The sequence below is a fragment of the Marmota marmota genome, unplaced genomic scaffold, assembly GCF_001458135.2.
Source record: "Marmota marmota marmota unplaced genomic scaffold, marMar, whole genome shotgun sequence".
NCBI classification, from domain to species: Eukaryota; Metazoa; Chordata; class Mammalia; order Rodentia; family Sciuridae; genus Marmota; species Marmota marmota.
This window is the reverse complement of record NW_025999853.1, coordinates 13,512,147-13,536,419: the sequence shown is the minus strand read 5'-3', so window position 1 is coordinate 13,536,419 and position 24,273 is coordinate 13,512,147. Positions and strand designations below refer to the sequence as shown.

The 24,273-nt window shown below is 36.8% G+C and overlaps 1 long non-coding RNA gene across 5 annotated transcripts in view; it reads left to right on the top strand.

Annotated features, from left to right (window-relative positions):
• LOC125616933 overlaps positions 1 to 24,273 on the top strand; it is a 92,797-nt gene that overhangs the window by 28,412 nt on the left and 40,112 nt on the right. For 2 of the 5 annotated variants that reach the window (XR_007347724.1, XR_007347727.1), the window contains 4 exons: positions 541 to 645; positions 1,148 to 1,344; positions 1,843 to 2,059; positions 3,015 to 3,186. This is a non-coding gene — a long non-coding RNA (uncharacterized LOC125616933). Of the gene's footprint in view, positions 1 to 462; positions 646 to 1,147; positions 1,345 to 1,842; positions 2,060 to 3,014; positions 3,187 to 24,273 lie in introns of all 5 variants that reach the window. The other 3 variants (XR_007347728.1, XR_007347729.1, XR_007347730.1) reach the window with 3 other exon arrangements.

Sequence of the window (24,273 nt, the reverse complement as noted above, 5' to 3'; positions counted from 1 at the left end):
GAGAGGAGGAGGAGGAGGAGGGGGAGGAGGAGGAGGAGAGTAACAGAGAGCACCCCTAGATTCAATCCCCAGTATTGACTCCCCGCACCCACGCTCCCACATCTAACCCACCGTCTCTCCTAGGTTTTGATATATTCTAATCAAGTCCCTCCAAGTACCTCTATATCACCAAGTTTTAATTTTAAAATCATGATTGTGGTTTTCATATTTGGAAAGGATTTTGATTTTGGAGATACTTTAAGATTGGGACTTAAACTTTGATAGGTTTTACCATTTGCTGATTTCCTTAGGAAAAATGAATACTAGCTGTATAAGTTAGCTGCAAGAAACCTAAGGAAACTACATTTGAATCATGTTTTAAAAATATATTTTCACATGGTCTTTGAAACAGTAGTTAAGTGGCTCAGAAAAAAACAATCCACGTTAACGTCTTCAGAAATTATAAACCGCATTTCCTTACAGGATGAAGTTGTGCTTAATAGCCTATGCTTAATTCATTTAGAAACAAGACGATTTTTGTTGCTATATTTTGTTATAAAGGAAGGAGAGGCTGTTTCTACAGGTGTCATAGAAAAATCAATACTGAGCCACGGATTATTGGATCCCATAGAACCATGGAGACTTGGCAGTGAAATTCTTCCAAAGGTGAGTAGGGGCATTGATTTTCCTTCTCATGCCTGAAGAAATATGACACAAGGAACAGGGGCTAAATTTAGATTGGAAACAAGTGTGATTGGAAACTATATCTTGAAAAGCTAGTAATAATTTTTCCAAATAAATGAGGTAATGTAATTCAAATTTGAGCATTTACCATTATTTATTTTTCTTAGATTGCTATTTTTATTTTAAATTTTCTCGGGTACTTTTGGGGGAAACAAAATGATTCTTTAGGACTGATGCTTTATCCATAATTCAGACTCAATAACTTCCCTGTAGCATACCTGAGCTATACCATATAAATTAGTCTCTCAAACCCATAACTGAGAATACAATAACCCTCTAGTTTCTGGGAAAAACACACAGTTTATTTACACAGCTCACTTAAAAGTATGAGTGTATCACTAACCTTCCCGATTTGACCTATATAATTTTCCAGCTATTTTGCCCTGTAATTTTGTACTTGCATGTTTGTGGACTTATTTTACAGCTTCTTCTAGGTTTTTCAGAGCTGCAAAACTGTACCTAGTGCATGGATCATCTGACTGCATGGCTTAGCATTCCATCCATGTAGGCAGACAGTGTTCCTAGGTTGGAAAGTATAAGTCCCATGGGAAGTCAGCTGAAGAACATTTCCTGCATCTCTCATCCTATTATGAGACCTGTGCTATTCCATCTCTCTACAAGGTAAGAGATTGATTGTGAGTTGGCTCCCAGAAGGTAGTCAATGTTATATGCTAATGGATCGTGCTTGAATGCGAATAGTCTTGCAAACCATCATGGAGGGTATAGAACTGTTTTATGATCAAAAGAATAATTGGAGCAATTTAAGTTACTTGCACATGCTATAGCATACTCATCTGTCCCTAGGTAGTATTTGGTTTTTCTACCCCGGGACCCACATTCTGTAGTATTGTTTTCCTCATGTGAAGTGAGGTGGTAAATTGGTCATTTTTTATAATGAATTTGATCAGGGTAGATGATTAAGGAAGATAATTCAGGTTTTAAAGTAGAAAATTACTGAATTACTACTTTGCTCTATCTAGAGAGATAGATATAATTTGAGTTATAGTAATCCGCAGATCAGAAGTTGATCATAAGAAAGTTAAAAAATAAAATTTGCTAGCAAGTTCATGGCAATGCATACAATGACCTTAGGATTGTTTTTTTCTTTTTCTTGGCCAGTGGAAAATTCTCATTCTTTTTTCCTTCACCTGGATTTTTCACACTGGCTGAGACAACAAAACTTGTTTACAATTTATACTCTGGATCACCAGTTAATACCCTGACTCTGACCCAAAGACAATGTTCTGTAAACAAGTGCTATGTGTTATGAAGATGCTACTGCATTATTAATAAAATAATTGGAAAGTGCAAGATTTTGGATTTCCCATCTGATGAGGTAAGATTTTTTTTTTTTACATTCCATGAGACTACATTTCATTTTATCATTATTCCATTCCCAAGGAAGTGTATATCTTTCAATGTGATACAGAGAAATGCAATAACATGGTTCATATCCATTGTCTAAACTGTGACCAATTTGAAATGTTTGAAGCTGGGCTATATATAATGATTTATTTGTATATAAATCAATTTCTTAATTCTTTTTATCCTTTGAAGCTTAGAAAACTATAACTCAATATGTAACGCAATGTATTTAAATAAAATATAAATTTTATTCATTATAATTCTTTTGAGGGTCAAAGCGTGCTTTCTAATCCTTGCAAGGTGTAACTTCTGATGTGTGAATTCTTAAATATGAATAAACCAAAGACAATAGCATACATTCAAGTTTCCTAAAGTAAAAGGGGAAATAAAGACTTTTGTGGTAAGTGGCAGCCTTGTGTTTATGGTTGTGATAATATAATGTCTGCATGGGAAGAAAAAAGGACAAAAGCCAATGAATGGCAAGATGCTAGAGGAACCGGTCAGTAAGGTGACTGTGGACACACTATGCTTATGCTCAATAGACGGCCTTTTTGTTTGGTATATGTACTGTAATCCATCCAAATGGAGGTACTCTCTTTGTAGTTCAAAAACATTAGTGTTTTCAACATTGCTACCCTGTACATTTGAACTGAAATACATATTATCCAATAATATGTACTTACAATACTTCTGATCGTAGGGTAAGCAGATCTTATGATTTTCCTGAAATATTGCAAAGATAGGTACCTACGAGATAATTTGTGTTTTATGAAATATTAATATCTGAGGGGAAAATGGCAACTAATTGAGGCATATTTATCTTCCGTGAGAATTGTCTGAGATGCCAACTTTGACGGGCATGGTGTCTTTGACTCATTAGTGTTTTCTTTGCTTGCTTCTGCATGTAATCCTCCGGTTCTTTCTAGATCCATCTCTCTTCTGTTTCCCCTGGGCTCCTCTCTTGTGTTCCAGTTGGCAGTTAAAGGACAGCAGCAGCAGTCAGACCGCCTGGCTCCATTTTCCCAGTGCCACCGACTGGGAGTTAAGCTGACTAACGTTTTGAAAGCCCGGCCCATTTCATTCTCAGTGGGACAGCAGGTGAAAGCATTTCTGTATTAAAATACACACTTGGTTTCTTGAGGTTCTTGGTCTAATTTCTCTTGTTTGCCAGCTGCGGGGAGAAATGAAAGTAGGTTGGGGATCAAATGCCTGGGGTACTTAATCAACTGCCCAGCAACTCCTGATTATAGGATGCAGAAATTTCACTTTCGAGGATTACTGTGGTGGATTTTGTCAACTCAAATAGGTGTCCCCTTCTACTCAGCATGTTATTGGGCTGCTTCCTACTACAGCCTACAGAATGTAGTGGGAGAATTCCAAATCATTTTATTTATTTATTTTTTATTTCATTTTTTAATAGTAACCCCTGGGTTATTAGAAACCACATATGCAAGGTAAAAATTCCAATTAAATATATGTATTTGTGAGGTTCCTCAAATGGTACATTTTACATGTCCTGCTTTTCTTCTATTAGAACAAGAAATTGAGACTTAATTTTACTGAGTTCCATTAATATGATTACTGATTTCCTAAGTGGTAAGCCTAAACCTTCTTACACCCTGAATGAAATCCACTCAATCAAGCAAATGTTATAAATCACATCACTGTTTGATCCTCGACCTTTTGATCTTTTGTTCTACCACATTGGATGCATTTTTCTTTAGTCCATATGGATGAAAGCTTGGGGTTGCCATGGTGGGGGAAAGGCATTAAATCTCGTGAACAGCAGTGTACTGTGGGATGTGTCTCTGGAGGGAGTTTCCCCTGAAAATGATGAAATTGGGATGAGTAATATCAGTTTGCATTCATATTGAATATATTTTTAAGGAAGCTTGGATCCCTATATGGGAGTCATCTAGGATGAATGAATGTAGTACAGTTACATTTATTGTGGGAAGACTAAAGTTCTGAGATACATCAGATCACTGTGCTAATACCATAACTCATTTCATGAATGAATCAAAATGTATCTTAGCTGATGTCCACATGGACGTCTATTGAAATAAATTTCACAAAGCCCCTTCTTTCACTGGAGGTAGAGCCTGTGTATGTGCCATCTTACCATGGAGCATAACTCTGGTGTGTTTTGCTCACGTTTTATGGCCATTCTATAGAAATGAGTTATCAGCTTGCATCAAACTTTAACAGAGGATGAGGTAGAAAAATAAAACCACTTTTTCTTTGAAGTTTTAAGAAAAATTTGAAGGCTTAAAGGCCAATAGATGCCCACATCAAAACAATCCCTAGAATCTTCTTAAGGACATATGGTCCCTTCTGTTTTAGCAGTTAGATAATTTTTTTTTTATCCAATTTTTCCAGTTTGACAAAGGTTTTCTATTTATAAATGTTCCTTGGTGTCCACAGGAACCTTGGATACTCATTTATTTTCTAAAGAAAGATTCAAGATCAATAAACTCAAAATATTCCAAAGTTACTTCTCTGCTTAACTATAGCAGCAAAGCTGTGGATTCAGCCTATTTCATTCAGTCATTGGACAGGGTTTCTTCAGCTGCACTGTAGTGTAGCCTCCTCATTGTCCATAGCATGAGGCCTCACATTTGCTGAGCATTTTGAATTTCAAAGCATTTTTATAGAAGAGTCACATATAAGGGCAGGCTTTGGGAAGCACACATATGATTCTTAATTTCATTAATTAATTTGTTAAATGAAAAACGCTAGAGACTAAGACATCTTTCTTTTGCTTTTGGATCATGGAGTTGCATAAAAAGTCAATCACAGCATAACTGTTATGAGGAGCAAGAGGAGGAGGCCATCATCCTTTAGTACTGTGGCTGTTAGGGGTTTGCTAGGCTGTGATGCCCTTGCAGCTAAAAAGAAGATGTGCCATTTCTCTTTAAAGTTCCTTTAAAAGAGAACTCTTTTCTTTATACCACATTGATTTTTACATATGAAGGTCAGTGATCCATCATCCAAGTCAAATACCTACATACACACCTTGAAATGTGCATCTGTGTCCAAACTTATCCACATTATCCAACTAATAGGAATGATGGAAAAGAGAGAATAAAGATTCTTCAGGGTCTGGGGTGTTGCCTCATGGAGATAACAAAGCAAGACCACTTTTAATTTGGAGCTTTGGGTTTCAGCTTAGAAATTCACTCACATTTTGCATTCTCTTATATTATGTCTCATTATCACTTTATTATTTTAAAAAGTCTTAATTGATTTACCCTTGAGTCAAGTTGATATTTGAGATGTGTGTGCCATGTTTGCCCTTTCATGGCTCTGGGAGAACATTTAGTGAGCTTCTGTCATGTACCAGGCTCTATTTAATCCCCTTTCCCCAACAGACTCACATATTCTAGAAGTACATGGTTGTGGCATGAATTGGCACATGAATTGGCAATAGATAGGTGAACTGTAAATTACCACAAGTATTTGATATTGCACACATTTCTCTATCCAGAGGTAGTCAAATGATGGTCAGCTAGAATGTAGAAGGAAGCTCTATTATAATTTGAAGATTTTTGTTGAACTTAGAGCAGTTCTTTCAGGCTTAAGAAGGTTACATTTTCATTGCTTGCTTTTTTTAGAGCTATGAAAAGTTCTTCTTAGTTTTCCATTTCTACCTTTGACAGATGTTCCCGCACTTTAAGATTTTACTTCCATTTCCACTCCCTCCACCTCATTTCTTCTCTTTCCTGAATATAAAGTGCTGCTTGTATTTTTTCCCATTCTTAGTCTATCTTTTGTGTACTTGGTGTGTGTTAAACCAGAAAACTAACAACTCAGGGGATCTGGGGCTCTGCTTTTCTTAATGGCGTCTAGAATACTGTGTGTGTATGTAGTTAGGTATGAAAAAATTATTACAACTTTTTTGGTGCACAGATGTAGTGTTTAAACTGGAATTGGCTTAACTGTTTTGAGTTTCTGCTCTGCTGCTTATTAGCTGTGTAAAGTTTCTACGGCTGCTTCTTCATCTGTGAAATGAGGAGTCATCTCACTCACCCCTATAGGATGGCTATAAAGATTAAATGGGGGTAGTGAACCTAAAGTACAGTGCTTAGCATATGATAAAATGTCAATAAATGCTGGCAGTGATGTTTAGTATTGCCACTATCTATTGTGTCTGCATGCACACATATATCCCATATATACATTTTCAATAGAATGCACTAATATTCAAAAAAGGTGAACTGGTTGACTAATCATGGGGGAAATCATGGAAAGGCACCATCTGCCTTTGCACAGTGGTGACTTTCATTGAGAAGGTGCACTCTCTTCCTACTCCCTCTGATTTCCCAGTGCCCTGCCTGTTTCCCCTTGCTGGTAAAATCTCCTTTCAAGTCAGGACCTACAGTTCATCCACACCAAGGTCTAAATGACTGAGAACATTTGGGGCACTGCCCTTGGAAAGGTACTGACCTCTTATCAGGGATCAAAGACTGAGCTGATGAGATTGCACAGATCTTGTAGCAGCTGGAGAAATTCCTCTGACAGTACAATCTTCCCTTCCCCTCTGGAGCTCTCCAGGGTAGTAATGGTTAACTGGGCCAAGAGGGGGTTAGTTCGCTGCTGAAGGTGCCTGCTGGGGCTCTCTTGGAGTTTGTCCCACATCCTCAAAGGCTGCTTCTCTCTAAGCCTAGGGCCATTTAGGAATGTCTGTCTGTCATCTTTTTTTTTTTTTTCCCTTTTCATTTGTGTCTGTGGGTTTTGAATCTTGTTATGCCTTAGACACAACCTTTGTCCTTTGAACATTTTTTCCTAATACTCTTCTGTATTTTTGGATATACATCATTTTTTCCCCTACCCACATGCCATCCATATATTCATTCTTAGTTGGCCATTGTATTTCTCTCACAAAGGTTTGTATTCATGATGTAAAGTTTTTTTTATATATCAAAACTATTTTTTCTGAGACATTCTCCTGAAATATTCTTCTCCTTTTTTTAAAAAAATGTAACTTGCTTCATCTGTATTGTCTACATAGATTTTTACAAATTAAAGCACAGGCTTCAAGTGTAAGGTATACCTTCATGAGAAATATATGTTTGAACAACCATTTAATTTCTCAACCTCATTTATCAGTGACATCGGAATAAAAGGTTCTGCCCATAGTTTGTCAGAATCAAGATAGATCACAGCATTTTGTAAACTCAAAAGTGATGTAGAAGCTTTGGAGGGTCTTTTAAAAATCTATTCCAGTTATGCTCTCAAGTAATTTTTTTTCCCCAAAGAGACGGCATGAAGAAGTCATTATGTTTAGCAATTTGTGAAAGAAGATGTAGGAGGATCTCTCTTCCACATATCCCCCATTACTTGAAATAGTTCTATGTATTCCTGTCATATGACAGTCAATAAGTACTCCCAGAATTATATTATTTAATGCACAGATAAGCATTAAGGATGTTCTCAGGTATAAATAGAAAAGAGGAGGATGTTCTCAGGTATAAACAGAAAAGAAGAAATGTCCACTGGCAAAGAAAATTGGCCCTATTGATGGGGTCCACCAGGATTCGGATCATTCTGAGGAGCATCTCTATATGGTATGGTCAGGCTGAGGCGTCACTCAGAACTAAGGCCATGAGGCTCTACATAAATGAGAAAATGAAAATGAAGAGTAATTTTGTTAAGTACCTACTATGCATAAGAAACTTTAAATAATGATAAAAACTGCTAACTTTAAGGGTTTGTTAGAGGCTGAATAGATTCTACCCAAGTTATCTAATCCTTGCACCTCCCTGTGACACTGATATTATTATGAGTATTGTATAGTTGAAGAAACTCTGGGTTCTTTGATGCCAAAGCCAGTGTTGAATTTTTCCCAAGGATCCTGAGATGCAGATGTCACCATGTGTGAGGTCTTGCGACATAGTATTTAAGTCGCTCCTTCACATGACTTTATGTGGAAGAGCTAGAATGCCATGAGGTCAGCCTGTCCCTGCACACTGTACCACACTGCCTTTCTGAGTGTTAGGATTCTTAGGAATGACCTTTTTTTTGTTTTCTTTCTTTTAATTTATCATCTATTACATATTTAGCTTTCATAAAATACAAAAAAATGAATTATTAGAAAAATTAAAAACATATAAAAAACATAAAGTCAACTCCCTTTTTTTTATTTTTCAATTCAACCATCATAAAATAACCCTGCCACATTGTTTTATATATTGCTAATGCTTGCCTATGATTTCTATGCCTTTCTTGTAGTGGTCTGAAAACACAACTTTGAAACTCAGCACCCATCCATGGACAAAGTTTTGAGGAGTGCTGCTGTTGGCTTTCAAAATCTGATCTAGCTAAAGAGGAGACAATTTCCTCATTGGTTAGCAGAAGTTTTTAGTATAGGTTTTATTTCAATATTTACCAGTGAGGCTGTGGATAATACTGCATAGGAAATATTCTAAAATACAGTTAAAAGTTAAAAGCCACTGCCCCTATTCTTTGTGTTTTTTTATCTAACCAAAGTTAAATAGAATGTCTTGACAATATGCCCCCAAGAATCCAAATTAATTTTGCTTGGTATGTATTTATTACTTGAAGGTCTACTGTCTCTATAACTTGTATAATCAAGAAATGCAGACCACTGTAAATTAGCTCCTGATGTAATAAAGATACTACATGTTGCAGGTATATTGCTTTTATCTCCAGAGGACAGGCTCATTGTTGTGTTGATTAATTAATATTCTTTTCCACTGTATTCAAGCAGGTTCAAGAAATTAATAGAAGAATGATAACAAAGGCAGCAAAGCAAACATTTCTCCCACAGAAACTGGAGGAATGTTTGTCTCCTGCTATTTCTTGCTGGGCAGAGCAAGTAGGCTTAGCTTCTGTCCCTTTTCCAGCATGTCTGAAAATAAATCTTAAAATAGAGTGGCCATGAAAAAATAGTAAGCCCAGGTTTTCCAAGGGAGAACAGGGACTACAGCAGAGACATATCTCCACATTCATTGTAAAATTATTTGCAGAATATTGATGAGAAAAAGACTTAATAAATAGAAAATGTAAGATTCACTTTTTTTTAACGTTTATCCAGCAATATTTTGTCCTCGCTTTCAAGACAAAACTGTTTTGATTTCTGCCTCCCCCTTCCCAGCACATGACTGATTTCTGGAGTTCTGCATTAACTTGGATTTAGCACTAGTTATTATTCATCTTAATTGGCCTTTAACTTAAGAAAGAGGTACTAGGTTAGAAGATTTACATGGCTTGGTCATTACATTGCATGTGTTACAACCTGGTCAGTGTAGAGATTTCTCTGCAATCAGGTTAAAATAATAGCAGAAGATATAAAAGAACCCTTGCTTGTCTTTATAATAGAGCTTTTGCTGATCATTACATTGGCCTCCTTGGTATCCCCAAAATTCCAAGGAAACTCTGCTCTTGTTCTTAAGTACTGCCCTGTCCTGAGTTCTTATCCGTTATTTAAAATATAATCAGTCATACATGGATTATTCATTTATGGAGCACCAGTATGTGCCAGGTCCTGTGGGAGATTGCTAGCTCTGTGAGAGATAGTGGTAAAGCCTTGGTTCCACCTGCAAAGGGTTTCCATGTTGTGGGGGACACACAGATATAAGGATTGATTTTGAACATTGAGTTCTTGCTATGATACAAAGACTGACTGTACTATGAATATTGAAGTAGTAACAATGGGCTAGGGTTGTGGTTCAGTGGTAGAATGCTTGCCTAGCCTGCATGAGGCACTGGGTTTGATCCCCAGCACCACATTAAAAAAAACAAAATAAAGGTATTGTGTCCATCTACAGTCAAAAATATTTTTTTAAAAAGTAGCAACAAACTACTTAAACAAAAGCTTGGCACTGTGCCCACACATGGACCAGCCACAGTTCTTCCAAGGGATTGGAGACACTGCAGTTATTGAAAGATACTTACTCCCTCTCATGAAGCACTTATGTCTGAATATCTAGTCTTAAGCATTGTCTTAACATCTAGTGGTTTTAACATCTAGCATTAAGCATGTAATAACAAGGTAAGTAGAATGTGCAGTGGGCATAACTAACAAAGTAATCTGCCAAGTGTTGGAGTTCATGTCTAAGAACATTTGCTCAGGAAGTGGGGTTTCAGAGGGGAGCCAAGGATTGGTAGAAGCTAGTCAGAAGTGAATGAAGGGTAAAGTTGGGAAAAATTTAGAGACCAGCTCTAGAATGAAGAGGAATTTTATTGAGCAAATGTGAGAGCTAGAATTGGATATCATAATCGAATAGACCTGTTGGCTAAATCCTGCAATCTAAGAATTGAAGTGTAGTCCTGGGAACTTGGAGGGTTTGGGAAGACCACTCACCAGGAGACCAGAGACCAGGGGTAAGTTTGGGCATTTTTCTTGGTCTCTCACACCTTTTTAACTCTCATCTGGAAAATATAAATGATACACTTATTCTTTGCCTAACTCATAGGGTGACTACACGTCTGTAATCCCAGTGGCTCTGGATACTGAGGCAGGAAGATAACGAGCTCAAAGCCAGCCTCAGAAATGGCAAGGCACTAAGCAACTCAGTGAGACCCTGACTCTAAATAAAATCCAAAATAGGACTGCAGATATGGCTCAGTGGTCAATGCCCCTGAGTTTAATCCCTGGTACCACTCCCCAAAATATTGAAAGTACTTTGTAAGTAATAAAATATATATAAGGTCAATTTTATTTCTTAGTAGCTTATGTGGCAAAGATAAAATATTTGGAAACAATTCTCTCGAGATATAAACAATTTCTGGAAGGTCGAATGAGAGATGATGAGCTCAAATGAGCAGGAGAGGGATCTTAATAGTGAAGGGGTCTTGGTCAGGATAATATTGGGGACTTTGGCAAACTGGAGAAGCCTTGCCCTGCCTGACAGTTGAAACAATGTGCTGTCATGTGAGAATATAGATACAGCAATGCTAGATCTAATTTTAACTTCTCAACTTTTCAAGATCTCAATTTAATGCTGGAAATTCAGATATTCATGGGAACCTCATTCATGACATGCTCCATCATCCCGCAGCCACGCTGGGTGCCTGCCACTCCCAGCATGACTCGCACTCAAACGTACACACACAAAACCCACAAAGTCTGACCAGTGGACTGTGACCTCAGGTTCAGTGAACAAAGGAAAGTAAATACATCCCCAGTCATTTGAAATTAATGTCAATGTCATACAATGGAGCCATACTCTGCTGCACCACGGTGAAATCCTTGCTTGAACACTGAATGGTGCCAACAGCCATTGTTACGTTTCTTGTCACTAGACTCTAACATATTTTGCCTACTCTTCTATCTCTTTTCCTCTTCTATAAAACTTAATGCAGCCTTCAGAGTCCAATTGGCTGACTTCTATAATGAGTGTGTCATACCCTTGTTCCAAAATTCCAGGTACTTCTGTCACACACTGCATCAAACTCAGATCTTAAGCTCAGCCCACTTCCTTTTTCTTGGTGCTCTCCTTCCTGTTCTACTTCTTCATCTCTGTATCTCACTAAGATTGTGTTCCAATCAAATCGGACCTTCTGGAAGGCATTTGTCTTGGCTCTCAATTCTCAAAGTTCTTTAAAACCACAAATACACAATTACAGAGCTTGTGGTTCTTTTTAATGGACTTCCAGAAATTTCCTTAAGCTGAGCAAGAAATGTGAATCTTGTTAATTGTTTATTATTATGGCTCTGTCTTATTAAAGCTATATTAAATCCTAAGCCAACTGCAAGTCGATGTGAATGCCTGATTACAAATGCACAGACACATACTCTCTAATGATGATTTAATCTCAACCTTAAAGACTGTCTCTTAAAATACACTTCTTATTTTATGTTAGCATTTTCATCACAGTATTCAAATATTTCCCTAAAAGTATTATTAGCACAATAAACTGAATGGGTAATGGGTGTGAGGTCATAAAATCTCATCTTGTATACTTTTGTATTATATTTTGTATTATACTTTTGTATTACCAATAGAGAAGGATTCTGCGGCTGGTATTTCTTTTTATGAACATGAAAAAAAAAGTTCCTAGAAAAAAATTGTGTTTGTTAAAAGGGGACACATATTTATTTTTTACCATATCTTTGATATTCTAATACACATGGTTTGGGGCTTCAATTTGATTTATATCCAGGATATGAGAAAAGGGAAAAGAAGTGATTTCTTTTCACTTATTCCTGTACTGAGGAATAAGTGAAAAGAAATTTCTTTTCACTTATTCCTGTACTTTTGGATGTATGGAAGAGCACTGTAGGACTTACTCTCGGTGATAAGAAAAGAAAATGGTAAGGGAAATAATATTGGAAGGATTACCGTTCTGGAAACCTTGGCCACCCCAGTTAGAGAGCCTCTCAGTTTAATCTTGACATTACATTCACTTTTATTTCACTTGGCTAGTCATGGGTTATGAAAGATTTTAATTGGAAAATTCCTTGGTCTCCTCTGATCTGCCGGGGATACATTTGAAGACATTCCGTGGATGTCTGAAACTGTGGATAGTACCAAGCCCTATAATGTATGGTTTTCTTCTTATTCATATAAACTTATGATGAGTGTAATTTACAAATTAGGCACAGGAAGAGACTGACAACAGTAACTAATTGAAAAATCACAACAATATACTGTAACAAAACTTATTTAAAACTTAATAAATAATTTCTTTTTACTTTCTGGATTTTTCCATTTAATATTTTCAGACTGCTGTTGACTGCAGGTAACTAAAACCATAAAAAGCAAAACCATGAGTAAAGGGTAACTACTTGCCTCCCAATTTCTCTCTGGGTGAAAATTGAGTTGTCTGATGTGTCCAAATTATAGAAGTGTCTAAGGCAAAATTCAGGTAATGATTTGTCTTACGACAATCACAAAGCAAGTAGAAGAATATTAATACATAATTCTTATGATTATGCTAACGGAATCACAAGTTTACATAAAATCAGTCCTGATTAAGAATCCCCAGGTAATGGGTGAGGTCTACTCACTCCTCAAATGAGTGGCTGCTTTCAGGGAATTTGGGTTTTGACAAAATTTTAGACAGAATTTGACAGCTGCACAGTTCTGTGTTTAGATCTCTTTTAGAGCAGTGCACTGGCAAATGCTTGGGTCTGATAACAAAGACTGAAAAGGTTTACAGAGAAAACCGAGAGGAACACTTGTCTTCTGCAGGAAGGAAGGCTTTAAGTTTCTGAATGTGAGTTACAAATGCGTCTTTCATGCAGACCATAACTGTAGATGATGACAAGGCCATGCATTACCATCTTCTGTCATTTATATGAGACCTGAGGAGACCAGGTGACAATGAGCTTGGAATACAAAGCTCAGGAATCTAGATTGTAGAAAGTAGTTACCTTGTGACCTGAAATGCTGTGTGGCTGTTTTTTAAGATGGCTAACTCTGCCAGTCAAGGAGAAGTCTATTAACTAACAAAATGTACATAGTTGCTGTTGCTTGTTGATAACAGAGTAAGAGATATTTTTATTCTTCTAGAAATTTCAGCATAATACAAAGCACATTTTCAGAGCAGGATTTAAGTTTTGATATCACTGCTGTGACAGAGTGTAAAGAATGAATTTAAGATGACTTCTGCTTACAATGTTCTTATTGCCCAAAAATATATAATTTGATTTGCACATTTTTGGGATAGGTAGGAAAAAAAAAAAGCAACTATTGTCAGATTTCGGTACCTGAAAAGCAGTTTATTTCCTTAAATAATGCCAAAAGTATAAATAAATAACAAATTTAATAAACACAGGTATGAGTCATTTAAAATATTTATCAGCTTTCATATATGTGAAATCACTTTAATATTTTCAAATGTATTCTTATGAAAGCATCCATTCTAACTAGTAAGTATATTTAATAATGCCTTTTAATCTTAATTATAAACCAGATAGATAGAATGAAAAACACGAATAAATACATGTGACCACATTAGAGTTTATATTATAATACAATTAAAAAATATTTATCAACTATCAAACTATCTTATTAACTGTTCAAATTTATAATTGAAATATAACCTTACAGAATGGTTTAAAGATCTACTTCTTTTATGACCAATTTATCCAATTCAAGAAATTAGTCTGTATTTAACATTTTAAGCCTATTGAAATAAAAAATAATGCTGAGTTTCTTTCCCAGTCTGAATTCTGATCTCTGATTTTCAGTGATTAGTGTAAAATACTTCATTTATCAAAAATATTTATCAATATAGTTTTCTAATTACCTTCTATATTTCAGGCACTGTGCTAGGCTTCAAAGATAGATGCATGAGATGAATTCTATTCTAGAGGACTTCATTGTCAAGAGGGGTGACAGGAGAATGGACAAATTACCACACAATGAATCAGAGAGGATTGAATCAGGAAATCTATGGAGTAACTGGGAAAACCTCACCTAAATGGATGACATTGAAGTTGATGGCTGAAATACACAGAATGAAGACACAGGGGGAAAATTATTCCAGGCAGATAAGAGAGCAACTGCAGAGACTCCAGGCTATGTTGGGAATTTCAATATGGTAGAACTCTTGAGTGTGAGTGCATGTGAGGCAGAGAAAGGTAGAGAGTGGATTAGAAGACCTGAGGAGACCAGGTGGCAATGAGCTTGGAATACAAAGCTCAGGAATCTAGATTGTAGGAAGTAGTTACCTTGTGACCTGAAATGCTGTGTGGCTGTTTTTTAAGATGGCTAACTCTGCCAGTCAAGGAGAAGTCTGTGTGCCTGCACAGAGGAGGAATCAGAAGGGAAGACTATGAGCATTTCGAAATTTTCTAGGTTCCCAAATAATAAGGGGCTGATTTAGGCCATAATGAAGAGAAAAAGGAAGAGAAGCTGGATTCAATAAACATTTCTGTTAGTGTCCGAAGATGTGAGTGATCAGTTGACTGTGATGGGACAGAGAGAGGGACCAAGTAGGGATGGGCCAAGAGTGCTGATCTAGAAGGCTGCTGTAGATGTGAAAGCCATGCGGTGAACCTTAGCCCTGGGTGAACTTAATGGGGGTAGGGAGAGAGATAAATATTAAGTTTGAACCTCCAGAGGACTGTAATCTGGCCATGGAACTCTCAAGACTGTGACTGTTTTACCTGTGGACAGGTGAGTGTTGAATGGAGGAAGCAATGTTATGTGACAGTGGACATCTTTCCCCTCAACCCCTGGTCTAGGAGAGTGAATGAAAGAGTCGAAGGGCATCATAGAGGGAAACTTGCTTATATTTCCAGACTCAGAAGAATGGAAGAGTCCACCAAAGGGGACAGAGTAAAGCAAGGGACACTTGGACATAAGCGACTGCTCAGGAAAGCAAGGCAAAAATGGATTTGAGCAGAAAGGAGTCGCGTTCATTGTCAAATTTCACGATGTCGCAAGTAATATGAAGACAGCCTTAGGTGGGAAATGAAGTTTGTGGTCATCTCAGAAAGAGTGAACCAGCGGAAAAGTTAGCCCTATTGTAAGAGGTGGAATAATGGATAGAATGGATATGGCCTGAGCAAGGGAAGAGTCAGCATTGGTAGGCAGCTAACATTTCCTACCAATTTGGTGTTAAAGAAAAATGAGGGGTTTTGAAAAGGAAGAGAGTTGAGCTCATTTGTAAGGGAAGGATGTTTGTAAAGGATGAGAGAGACTGAGAAGGAACATATTACTTACAGAGTCACTTCCCTGGAAGTGGAAGAAGGGCCATGGACACCCCATTCCTCCAAGATGGGAGCCAAGAAGCTAAGATTGCAAGATGGTAAAATGAAGCAATTTCCTGCTCTTGGGCTCTGTTAGTCTTTGGGAAGGAGGAAGCCTAGTTGTCATTTGAGAGCTGACAAGAGCAAAGTAGTAAAGATGTGTTAACAGCCGCTTTGAGGCGGAAGGCAGGGGGGCGCTGAGTAGGTGCCCAGGAAGGGATTTCTGAGAAGCAGTGAGATGTCACACTAAATAGAGGCCACCCACCTGCCCAGGGGTGTTTTGACCAGTATCATTGAAAAGCTTGGCAGCAGGAGTAGAAAAGGTCCAGTAATTAATATGCTCAGAGTAGGACTCTGATGCAGAGGTAGCATGGAAGGACAGTGGGACATAGTATAAATGTCTGAAGGCAGCAATGGGAAGATAGATGTAGGGTGGCAGCGGCTAAATAACCAAGACTTCCATGGCTTGTGCTTTTCACTCAAGTCTCAGGGGCTTAGGCAGAAAGACTTAATTTATTCCAAGGCAGCTTTAAAAAAAGACAAATATTTAGACAGGAATCAGCTTCTCTTCCTTACTAGATTCATCATTGTGTAAGACAACACAAATGGAGAAAGAGAGACTGACTCATTGGCTTCATTTTCTAGAGTTTTTTTGTAGTAAAATGAGTACTCTGAAAGTTCATCCTTTGAATAGGATTTTAACCAGCTATCTTATCTCAACAGCTATCTTTGTAATTGCTTGGATTCTCCCTTGCATTCTAGTTAGTAGGGGATAATAAAGAGTGACCTTTGGGAAGGGATCATTATAAATTTATTTATAAAGATCTCATTGTCAGCGTACAGCTGATACTCAAGCTCCTCTGTTCTGTTGGCGTCTGAAGTAAAACCTTTAATTTACTGCTGTTGAAATTGGTTGAGGGCTGCCTTCAGGTATAAAGAGGCTTGTCATTAATACGTTCTCTGGGGTGTGACATAGTGGACTAGATGCTGAACTTGCTGGCCTGGTTCTGCCCTCAACCACTTAAATCCCAACATGCCACTTTATGTCTCAGAGCCTCAGTGTAATCTGCATAAAAATAGCTCTGCTTTTTCTCATGTTCAGCCTGAGAGCCTACAGGGGGTGTGTGTTTGGGGGTGGGGGTGGCGAAATCATCTTGTAACAAAATTCTCTCAGATGATTCTGCCTCCTTCTCTCTCTCTCCTTTCATTCCCTCCTTTCTTCTCTCCTGTCCCCTTCCTCTCCCTTCTCATTCTGAATGAAGTCAGAATGTTATGGAGACAAACATAAGTAAGGTCTCACATTGCCTCCTGATCTCTGTCTCAGGTCCCAGCGCAGGTGTCTTAGTCTGATGCAATCCATGTTCCTAGCAGAGTGGTGATTCACTCTTATTTTAAAAATATTATTGAGTATTTATTGAATGCCTACTAGGTGCTAGTAATATATGTGAATTCAAATGATTCTCTAATGCCATTTTTTACCCCATAACAGTGAGATTTTCTGTTCATTTATGACTCAACCATTGGACTATGGCTTCCCAAAGAAGGTTAAGCTTCATATCTTCAAATCCCTGCCAGCCAATACAGTGTTAGACGCATAGTGGGTGGTCAATAAAGATGTGTTGGTTAAACGAATTAGGTATAAGTATATTTACCAGTCCAAATGTTACAGAGCTAAGGGCTTCCAGGAAACTGAGGCAACGTGAAGATACCCTTCAAACTCTGATTCTTGCAATAAAATCAGAAAAATTTCAGACATTTCTCTCAGAGAAACAGGAATGAGTTTATTGAAGGAAAAGGGAAAGGGGACACTCTCAAAGGGAGAGAGACAATGTGTCTCTCCTGCACTCAAGTTTTATTGGGGGTGCCAGGGAAGTTTCCCTGAGAGTCCTGCCCAGGCCCACCTCTTGACTTTTGAAGGACAGCAGAGTGACATCAGACTTTCAAGTCCCCATTGTCATGACAACTCTAGGTCACCTTGGCCCCTGCTGACTGGTTCTAATTGGATTCTTAATCATTTTCACAGGTTTTATAGTTAGGAATTATCTGTATCTTATGGAATCTGGTCTGTGTAAAGGATCACAGATGTTTCTCCTTTCAAATAACTTGGGTTCATCTTATCAGCATTATTTCCTGCCTGAATTTCTTTGCATGTAACAGGTAGTTTGCTGAGGGATGTGACATATCCTGTCCACTTAGGCCAGGCAGGGCTACAGGTAAATTGCTTTTTGGCCAAGAGAGCTTGTGTGAGTGAGCACAGTGGGCCCATTTTATAGAATTATTCATTAACCTCCTGTTCCCACCATCCTCCTCTGTCTGTCCCCTAACACAAAGGATGGATTGGTAAATATACATGTTCACTTGTTTATACCCTGGATCTTCTAAAAGAGGAAATGTATTTAGGAAAGAGATAGTATAAGTATCTGTGATGTTAGGAGCAAAGCAATATGATTGATTAACTTGATTTGGTCTGTGATCTCAGAAATAAAAGCAACTTTCTGATTTTGGTCAAACTTCTAGTTCAACTTCTCCAATAAGCATTTTCTGAGGGTAATGACGACAGATGAAATGTGAAGAAATTCTATTCATAAATGCCTGAGTGGGGCAGATTAAGCCCACAGAAAAATTAAGATGTTTAGTTTTCATTGATGTCATCCAATAAGTGATTTCGGTGAGTCACTTGTTTATTTTGTAGTTGAGCAAGTTGTAAAATGAATTGAGTTTCCACAGCTTTGGTATAAATAAAGATGCACCATCTCGTGCTGTTATGTAGTAAGAGAAGGAATTTTCAAAATAGTTAAAAAGACTGGTACACTGTATGATCATAATGCCATTATCCAAAGAAGTGATTATCCACAGTTTGTCTCCATGGACTATTAGTTACCCTATGAGAAGAATATTTTCACTAAATTGGCAGTTGCTTGAATTGATTAGTTGAAATAATCTCCATCTTTCATCATATAGTGAGATGCTTCCTGAGATCTGGTAAGTGAAACGAACATTTGTCATGAATGTTTTCTCCAAGGGACACAAACCAAAATGGTCAAAAATGTTTAAAAATTTAATATATTACCATCTATCTGACTCATTTCCATTGTCAAGTAGATGGACTAACCTTTAGTTTTGGGGGATATTTGTTTTTAATATTCCATTTTCTTTCTTGCTTTTTTTTAAGTTGAACTTTAGGAAATTGTACTTGTGTTCATGAGGGCAAATATGAATATTCCAGAGGGTGTCTCCTTAGAAACTCCCTGAACTCTGACCCCCCCACACACCCCATTTCATATTATTTTTCAATTTCCTAAAAAGGACTGCATGGAAGTAATAGTGAAAAGAATATAGGATTCAGATTCCGGGATAGTTGATGGTATGACCCAGGACAAGTTATTAATCTCACTGTTCCTCCGTTGTCTCACGTAGGAAATGAAGAGTGATGGTTTAATGAGTTTGTGAAATACCTAATCACAGCAGGATTAAGAGTGGAATGATCGAACCTACAGAGATGTTCGTGTTGTAGTTGAAAACTATTCAATGTGCAATGATGGATCACTGAATCTATTAGATCTTCCAGGCCAGCCAAGGGCATTATTTCATGCTCTGGGATGTAATGGTATCTGTTGGAGACACATGAACTAAACCAACAAGACTATCTTGAGCAGATCCAAAGCCATATGTTTTGATTTTTGAAAACCAGTTTCGTGACTAAAGAATGGAAGGAGATAGCTTATTGATAATACAAAAAAGCAAAGGGTACAGTGGCTTTAATTGACATATAGATACAGTTTCCAATGGCGGTAAAACAGGACTCCAAAGGACTTTGTTTTTATTGAGCATACCTGTTTTCTTACCTTTTTTGGTAATGAAAATGAAAAAGGGAAATTGGTAAATTGGGAGGTCTTAGGGAAACAACGTCATGAATTGTGTGAAAACTACTTGCTGTGTTAAATGTTTGCTAGAAGAACTGGGAGAAGGAACAAGATAAGTGTGTCCAGGAAAGAAAAGTATCAGGAGAAATGACAGTTGTCCGTTAGCCCTTGAGGGGCCAATTCCAAGGAAAGGAAAAGACTGAGTTTACCTTGTTTTAACATAAAATTGGAACCACAGAATAGCAGTTTTTTAAAAAGGTGGAGTTTAGCTTAAGACAGAGAATTTGCTAATTAGAAGGATTCCTCTATAAACAAAAAATTGTTCAGGGGCTAGTGCTCCTCTTGGCAGAAGGTAACTCAGCAAATGCTAGAAGGAGAGGGTAAGGCACATGTTTGAGTAGGAGACAAAAGATGTGCTTTAGATTCCATAATTCAATACTATTTTTGCTCTATGGTTGACTGTTGCAGTAATTTGTAGTCCCCCAAATACTCAAAGCCAGCATATTTCTATATGACAACATCTCATATTTCTATATGACAAAATCCTTTTCAGGCTTCTCAGTTTTTGCAACTCTAAAGTTATCTCTCTACCTACTACATTTTATCAAAAAAATAGAAAAATGAAGCTTTTCTTATTTATCAGCCATGTTCAAGACATGTTTTCATGATGCATGGATTTCACTTTTGTTTTTTATAATGGTGACCCATTAGAGATTTGCCTGTCTAAATCCATTTTCTTGTCAGGATTGGAAATGACAGGTTATTCTAATGCCCCAAATATTAATTTCTATGGCATATCTGTATATTTCATCAGCCAACTCATCTGTGAATTTTCTGGATTTCGATTAGTTTGTCCTAAACTCTTGGCAAGCTAAATTTCTCTAACGGTCTTCAATTCATTGCATTAAATGCCTGTTCAGCCTTGGAAGTTATATTGATTTTTTTCTCACAGCAAAGTGACAAATACCATTTTCATGACTATAATAGAGATTGATTATATTTTATGGAAGAGAGAGAGGGGGCAGGCAGAAAGAGGGCTGATCTTAGTGAGACAAACTTAGGGCATACAAAAATGAAAAAAAAAATGATTTGAATTAATAGTGAAGTTAATGAATTCAGCCATTGTTGATGGAGACATATTTTGAGGAAAAAAAAATGAAAAGTTCTGCAGCTACACAAACTGTGAAGAATTAAAGACATATTTCAGTACATTGAAGGTGCAGGTTTTATGAACCCTTTCTAAAAATGAAATAGTCACTGTTTTCAAAGCTAAAGTTATGACATTGAACCCCCCCACACACACACACACGCCTCAATGTGCTGCGTGAGAGTAATTATATTGAAAGATATTTTTCAACAAAGTTAAAATAAAAGTAAATCATAATCAATGGTAACTAAGTTTGAAATATTATCCAGTCTATGGGGAGCAGTCTGTTTCTGATATAATTTAAGCAATCTAAATTTAAAATTTAGCTGGTTTCCTTTTCACTCTAAGCTTTCTAGAATTAGGTGTAAAATGGACCAAATGTTTATATGTTTTTATTATTCTGCCTTGCTGCTCAGTATCTCTTACCTTATAACCTGAAAAATATTATGTATGTTTTTTAAAGGTATACCTGTCATAGACGTAATGTATTTAAACTGTTTTTTGAGACTTGTTGAAATAAGCTCTGGCAGACTTGAAAACATTGCCAGGGGAGATTATAGAATTACTTTCTCTGGAAAAAAAAAATTAAAACAAGGAAACCATTTCACATCTGCTTTAGGGACACTACCTATTTATTCATCTTCTATTCTTATCACCTGGCACTATACCCAACATAACATCTGGTATCTACTAGAAGTTCAGTAATATTTGTTATATTAATAAGTGGATTTTTCTGATAGGGGAACTGCATAAAGCTCATAACAACCAGTGTTTGTTGAGCTACTAATACATGCCATGGAACTTTACATATTTTTGCCTCTCTAATCTTTGTAACTTTTGTAAGGCTGCAGAGTAGTAAGTCCCAAGTGTTGGGCAGGAGGCAAAAATGAGCATCAATGAAATTGAACAATATTTGAACTTAGAAAGCTCAGGAAAAAGGAAAAGTGATCTCAAAGATTTTTTTTCCTTTGGATTCCAAGAGTTTCTAAAAGTCCTTGGTCATTCATACAGTGGATAGATGAGCCTCCATTTTTTACAGATTTATGGTTAAGTGATACAGAAAAGATTCCAACAACACTTGACTATTTCTTTTTATCATATATTTAGAGAAGAACCTTTGTGGTGGTTGTTTTTTTCATTTTCTTGAACTTTCTAATTTACATATTTGGGAAGAATGCTTTCATTCAAGAACTTAATGTTTGCTCAAGTATTCCCACAAGTTAGAAAGTGACTTTTAAATTAACTTAAAATAGCAGATGCAGGGGCTGCCACTTGTCAGCTCCTTCTCTGGAGCCCTGCACGGTGGTTTTCTCCTTGTTGCCCCCCAGCTCAGAGCAGGCCTAACAGAGCGAGCAGCACCTTTCCCTGTAACCTGCAGCCAGCAAGGAGCACGTGTGTATCTGTGGTGCTATTGAAATATTTGAAAACTCGATTTAATTTATATCACATTATAGCTCTTCTATAATTTACTTTTCCTCTAATGTTTCTTCAAATTGAAGTGAAGTTAGTTTAGATTAAAACCAACTGCTCAAAAATTGAAAAATGATAACCAGAAAATACATCAATTCACTCAACAACAGAGAATTTTATGATAAAATTACCTTCTTTTCTACAATATTTAAAATCTCAAAGAAATTTTCTGACTTTTAACAAATTCAGAAATCAGTTTTGTGTCCATTATTTTAAAAACTGGTGTGTTGAGTGTAGAAAAAATATCCGTCTTTAGGTAGTGTAAAATTAGTGATGTAAAATGAATCTATTGAGCATCATTTTGAAACTAAATTGCTATTCAATGGCTTCCTGTTTGAGTTATAATATTTTATGAGAACAAGTGACATAACAGCATTAAGTCAAAGAATGAGGGCGGTGGTTTTATTCATGTAATGAAGGATCAAGCAGCATAATTACATAATTTAGTCTAAGAATTCTAGTTTATATATATATATATATATATATATATATGTTAGACTCTACACTTTAAAGATGTGAATATAAAGTCTCCTCCCTCAGATGGTAATATTGATAGGTTAATTAAAACAGAAGGCTTTTTGTAACATAGAAGTCAATATGTACATCATTAACTTTTCTGAATGATTTTTACAGGCTGTGATTGCATTAAATTTTGAGGATTAATTAAGCAAAGGAAAAGGAAGCCAGCTTCCCCTCACAGCCTCTTCAAGTGACACTCTTCTCCCGAGTTATTTAAAATTCTTGGCCAACATCTAACGGATGTTTCAAATACTATATATAAATTTTTAACTACTTCAAAGTTAAATTTTTATATAATTTTTAAAGTTTCTTTTCTAACACTAGAGTCGTTGCTCATTGTTAAGAAATTGAAGTGGCAAAGATCGATGTAAATTAAAAAGGGAACACCTTCCCTTGTCAATCTGTTCTCTATATCTGCTCTAAATTGAGATTTTTTTCTAGAAACAATGAATCATTTATAAATACATATATAAACACATATCTCCTTTTTTATTAAAAATTGGATTACTCTGTACATATTTTTGTACAATTTGCTTTTTCTACTAAATTATCTTTTTTTTTTTTAAAGAGAGAGGGGAGAGAGAGAGAGAGAGAGAGAGAGAGAGAGAGAGAGAGAGAGAATATTTATTTCTTAGTTGTTTTCGGCAGACACAACATCTTTGTTTGTATGTGGTGCTGAGGATCAAACCCGGGCACGCATGCCAGGTGAGCATGCTACCGCTTGAGCCACATCCCCAGCCCTCTACTAAATTATCTTAAGCATTATTCCACAATAATGTAGACTGTTCAAAAATTTGAGATTATGGTTCCATACTTTATCATAGAATGTATGAACCTTGATGTGCCTTTTCCCTTACTGATGTTCTTATAAATTGTCTCCCTTTTTCCTTTAAATTAATGATTATATGTGCATGTATGTGCATGCGTGCATTCTATCAGTGCCTGAGCTAAACTACAGTCACTTTTTTGTTGTTAAAGAGCAGGTGCAATAAAAAGACAGCTAAGTATTAGCAATTGACCCTTGAAGTAATCCATCAGCTTAAACTCCAGGAATAGTTACCAGTTGTCTTCTTTCCAGAATACAGTGGGGTGATGATGTGCTAATTTCTTTAATGATTACACATACAAATTCTTACTTATCTGGGTGGTTATAATTGAGAGAGAAATTCTGAAAGTGGGCACTGATTATCAGAGCAGAGTAAGGTTTTTTTAAAAGTGTGTGTGTGTGTGTGTGTGTGTGTACGCACACGCACATGTGTGTGTTTTGGATAATAACATTTTGCAGTTGAACTTTGGAGTCACTCATAAAAATAAATCAGAATTGCTGATATATAAAATGATCAGATGAAATTTTTGGATTCAGGGCTTGTGCTTGGAGAACCAATTCCTTCCTTTCTACCTCTGTCTTAATCTTCTCAGATTCTAAGTCAAATCTCACCTCTTCCAATGAAGGCCATGGGCAACTTCTACAGCATTTATCTCCTTCACAAGTTCACACTCAAGATTTAGGATTGTTTCCT